Raw genomic sequence first — 6,000 nt, forward strand, 5'->3', positions numbered from 1 at the left:
ACGACTTATATTTGTTTTTGTAAATTCATGAAAAGTAACGAAATCTCCGTATAGGCAGCTACAAGTGACACAGGAACGTAACGGATTGTCTCCAGTGGCTTGCGATGATGGGCCTAGGGTCAAGGTAAATCAAAGCAAATAACAGTTTTGGCATGAAGCATACCAAGGTTCAAGTTGTCTCGTAACAGTGCACGATTGATAACGAATAAAACTCGAGCGGGGACGAAGTACCAAACATTTTACAACTTGAACTTGGAACTGTTATTCATTATTAAGTACCCCATAAGGGGGAAAGCGATACAGTTTACACATTTTAAAATAATATAACTACAATAGTAAACAGCATGTAAAATAAGTGAAAAATTCTTTAAAAAATTACAGCCATTTGCATAATTTTGCCTAATGAAGTATCACTTTCTCTACAAAAATTTTAAGTTTGGTAAGTGTGGTACAATTCTATGAATTCGAATTAGAATCGTGAAATGTTATGCCATGGGGACTTTTTATAGGACTTCTTAGGAATTTTAGATATTCTGACATCTTTACAGATAGGACATTTTTAAAAGATAATGGAATTTATCACCAATATGATAAGAGTCACAGCGAAAGCATTTTCTGTCGGATTTCTTTCAAGTTAAAATGCGACAATATTCAATCAACAGGTACGGTATTCGATGATTGATACATCTAACTCTACACAAACAAACACAACGACAATAACTCAGTAATTAAATGTATCTTCAGCTTGATGCTCATTTTGTAAACCCTGTAGTTTATACATTTTATAAAACCTGTAGTTTATACATTTTGTAAACCCTGTAGTTTGCACATTTTGTAAACCCTGTAGTTTATACATTTGCAAACCCTGTAGTTTATACATTGTGTAAACCCTGTAGTTTATACATTGTGTAAACCCTGTAGTTTATACATTGTGTAAGCCCTGTAGTTTATACATTTTGTAAACCCTGTAGTTTATACATTTTGTGAACCCTGTAGTTTATACATTTGTAAACCCTGTAGTTTATACATTTTGTAAACCCTCTAGTTTATACATTTTGTAAACCCTGTAGTTTATACATTTCTTAAACCCTGTAGTTTATAATTTTGTAACCCTGTAGTTTATACATTTTGTAAACCCTGTAGTTTATAAATTTTGTAAACCCTGTAGTTTGCACATTTTGTAAACCCTGTAGTTTATACATTTGTAAACCCTGTAGTTTATACATTGTGTAAACCCTGTAGTTTATACATTGTGTAAACCCTGTAGTTTATACATTTTGTAAACCCTGTAGTTTATACATTTTGTGAACCCTGTAGTTTATACATTTGTAAACCCTGTAGTTTATACATTTTGTAAACCCTCTAGTTTATACATTTTGTGAACCCTGTAGTTTATACATTTTGTAAACCCTGTAGTTCATACATTTTATAAACCCCGTAGTTCATACATTTTATAAACCCTGTAGTTTATACATTTTGTAATCCCTGTAGTTTATACATTTTGTAAACCCTGTAGTTTATACATTTTGTAAACCCTGTAGTTCATACATTTTATAAACCGTGTAGTTTATACATTTTATAAACCCTGTAGTTCATACATTTAGTAAACACTGTAGTTTATACATTTTGTAAACCCTGTAGTTCATACATTTTATAAACCCTGTAGTTTATACATTTTATAAACCCATTAGTTCATACATTTAGTAAACACTGTAGTTTATAAATTTTATAAACCCTGTAGTTCATACATTTAGTAAACCCTGTAGTTTATACATTTTGTAAACCCTGTAGTTTATACATTTTATAAACCCTGTAGTTTATACATTTTGTAAACCCTGTAGTTTATACATTTTGTAAACCCTGTAGTTTATACATTTTGAAAAACCCTGTAGTTTATACATTTTGTAAACCTTGTAGTTCATACATTTTATAAACCGTGTAGTTTATACATTTTATAAACCCTGTAGTTCATACATTTAGTAAACACTGTAGTTTATACATTTTGTAAACCCTGTAGTTCATGCATTTTATAAACCCTGTAGTTTATACATTTAGTAAACCCTGTAGTTTATACATTTTGTAAACCCTGTAGTTTATACATTTTGTAAACCCTGTAGTTCATACATTTTATAAACCCTGTAGTTCATACATTTTATAAACCCTGTAGTTTATACATTTAGTAAATCCTGTAGTTTATACATTTAGTAAACCCTGTCGTTTATGCTATTTTGTAAACCCTGTAGTTTATACATTTTATAAACCCTGTAGTTTATACATTTTGTAAAGCCTGCAATTTATACATTTTGTAAACCCTGTAGTTTATACATTTAGTAAACCATGTAGTTTATGCATTTTCTAAACCCTGTAGTTATACATCCTGTAGTTTATACATTTTATAAACCCTGTAGTTTATACATTTTGTAAACCCTGCAGTTTATACATTTTGTAAACCCTGTAGTTTATACATTTTATAAACCCTGTAGTTTATACATTTTGTAAACCCTGTAGCTTATACATTTTGTAAACCCTGTAGTTTATACATTTTGTAAACCCTGTAGTTTATACATCCTGTAGTTTATACATTTTGTATACATTTTGTAAACCCTGTAGTTTATACATTTTGTAAACCCTGTAGTTTATACATTTTGTGAACCCTGTAGGTCATACATTTTATAAACCCTGTACTTCATGCATTTTATAAAACCTGTAGTTTATACATTTTGTAAACCGTGTAGTTTATACATTTTGTAAACCCTGTAGTTTATACATTTTGTAAACCCTGTAGTTTATACATTTTGTAAACCCTGTAGTTCATACATTTTATAAACCCTGTAGTTTAAACATTTTGTAAACCCTGTACTTTATACATTTTGTAAACCCTGTAGTTTATACATTTTGTAAACCCTGTACTTTATACATTTTGTAAACCCTGTAGTTTATACATTTTGCAAACCCTGTAGTTCATACATTTTATAAACCCTATAGTTTATACATTTTGTAAACCCTGTACTTTATACATTTTGTAAACCCTGTAGTTTATACATTTTGCAAACCCTGTAGTTCATACATTTTATAAACCCTGTAGTTTATGCATTTTGCAAACCCTGTAGTTCATACATTTTATAAACCCTGTAGTTTATACATTTTGTAAACATGGTAGTTTATACATTTTGTAAACCCTGTAGTTTATACATTTAGTAAACACTGTAGTTTATACATTTTGTAAACCCTGTAGTTTATACATTTTGTAAACCCTGTAGTTTATAAATTTTGTAAACCCTGTAGTTCATGCATTTTATAAACCCTGTAGTTTATACATTTTATAAACCCTGTAGTTCATACATTTTATAAACCCTGTAGTTTATACATTTAGTAAACCCTGTAGTTTGTACATTTTGTAAACCCTGTAGTTTATACATTTTGCAAACCCTGTAGTTTATACATTTTGTAAACCCTGCAGTTTATACATTTGTAAACCCTGTAGTTTATACATTGTGTAAACCCTGTAGTTTATACATTGTGTAAACCCTGTAGTTTATACATTGTGTAAGCCCTGTAGTTTATACATTTTGTAAACCCTGTAGTTTATACATTTTGTGAACCCTGTAGTTTATACATTTGTAAACCCTGTAGTTTATACATTTTGTAAACCCTCTAGTTTATACATTTTGTAAACCCTGTAGTTTATACATTTCTTAAACCCTGTAGTTTATACATTTTGTAACCCTGTAGTTTATACATTTTGTAAACCCTGTAGTTTATAAATTTTGTAAACCCTATAGTTTGCACATTTTGTAAACCCTGTAGTTTATACATTTGTAAACCCTGTAGTTTATACATTGTGTAAACCCTGTAGTTTATACATTGTGTAAACCCTGTAGTTTATACATTGTGTAAACCCTGTAGTTTATACATTTTGTAAACCCTGTAGTTTATACATTTTGTGAACCCTGTAGTTTATACATTTGTGAACCCTATAGTTTATACATTTTGTAAACCCTGTAGTTTATACATTTTGTAAACCCTGTACTTCATACATTTTATAAACCCTGTAGTTTATACATTTTATAAACCCTGTAGTTCATACATTTAGTAAACACTGTAGTTTATACATTTTGTAAACCCTGTAGTTCATACATTTTATAAACCGTGTAGTTTATACATTTTATAAACCCTTTAGTTCATACATTTAGTAAACACTGTAGTTTATACATTTTATAAACCCTGTAGTTCATACATTTAGTAAACCCTGTAGTTTATACATTTTGTAAACCCTGTAGTTTATACATTTTGAAAAACCCTGTAGTTTATACATTTTGTAAACCCTGTAGTTCATACATTTTATAAACCGTGTAGTTTATACATTTTATAAACCCTGTAGTTCATACATTTAGTAAACACTGTAGTTTATACATTTTGTAAACCCTGTAGTTCATGCATTTTATAAACCCTGTAGTTTATACATTTAGTAAACCCTGTAGTTTATACATTTTGTAAACCCTGTAGTTTATACATTTTGTAAACCCTGTAGTTTATACATTTTGTAAACCCTGTAGTTCATACATTTTATAAACCCTGTAGTTCATACATTTTATAAACCCTGTAGTTTATACATTTAGTAAACCCTGTAGTTTATACATTTTGTAAACCCTGTAGTTTATGCTATTTTGTAAACCCTGTAGTTTATACATTTTATAAACCCTGTAGTTTATACATTTTGTAAACCCTGCAGTTTATACATTTTGTAAACCCTGTAGTTTATACATTTAGTAAACCCTGTAGTTTATGCATTTTGTAAACCCTGTAGTTATACATCCTGTAGTTCATACATTTTATAAGCCCTGTAGTTTATACATTTTGTAAACCCTGTAGTTTATACATTTTATAAACCCTGTAGTTTATACATTTTGTAAACCCTGTAGCTTATACATTTTGTAAACCCTGTAGTTTATACATTTTGTAAACCCTGTAGTTTATACATCCTGTAGTTTATACATTTTGTATACATTTTGTAAACCCTGTAGTTTATACATTTTGTAAACCCTGTAGTTTATACATTTTGTGAACCTGTAGGTCATACATTTTATAAACCCTGTACTTCATGCATTTTATAAAACCTGTAGTTTATACATTTAGTAAACCCTGTAGTTTATACATTTTGTAAACCCTGTAGTTTATACATTTTGTAAACCCTGTAGTTTATACATTTTATAAACCCTGTAGTTTATGCATTTAGTAAACCCTGTAGTTTATACATTTTGTAAACCCTGTAGTTTATACATTTTGTAAACCCTGTAGTTTATACATTTTGAAAAACCCTGTAGTTTATACATTTTGTAAACCCTGTAGTTCATACATTTTATAAACCGTGTAGTTCATACATTTTATAAACCCTGTAGTTCATACATTTAGTAAACACTGTAGTTTATACATTTTGTAAACCCTGTAGTTCATGCATTTTATAAACCCTGTAGTTTATACATTTAGTAAACCCTGTAGTTTATACATTTTGTAAACCCTGTAGTTTATACATTTTGTAAACCCTGTAGTTTATACATTTTGTAAACCCTGTAGTTCATACATTTTATAAACCCTGTAGTTCATACATTTTATAAACCCTGTAGTTTATACATTTAGTAAACCCTGTAGTTTATACATTTTGTAAACCCTGTAGTTTATGCTATTTTGTAAACCCTGTAGTTTATACATTTTATAAACCCTGTAGTTTATACATTTTGTAAACCCTGTAGTTTATACATTTTGTAAACCCTGTAGCTTATACATTTTGTAAACCCTGTAGTTTATGCATTTTGTAAACCCTGTAGTTATACATCCTGTAGTTTATACATTTTATAAGTCCTGTAGTTTATACATTTTGTAAACCCTGTAGTTTATACATTTTATAAACCCTGTAGTTTATACATTTTGTAAACCCTGTAGCTTATACATTTTGTAAACCCTGTAGTTTATACATTTTGTAAACCCTGTAGTTTATACATC

This window comes from Sinohyriopsis cumingii, chromosome 17, assembly GCF_028554795.1.
Source record: "Sinohyriopsis cumingii isolate HCF-2022 chromosome 17, ASM2855479v2, whole genome shotgun sequence".
Taxonomy (NCBI): Eukaryota; Metazoa; Mollusca; class Bivalvia; order Unionida; family Unionidae; genus Sinohyriopsis; species Sinohyriopsis cumingii.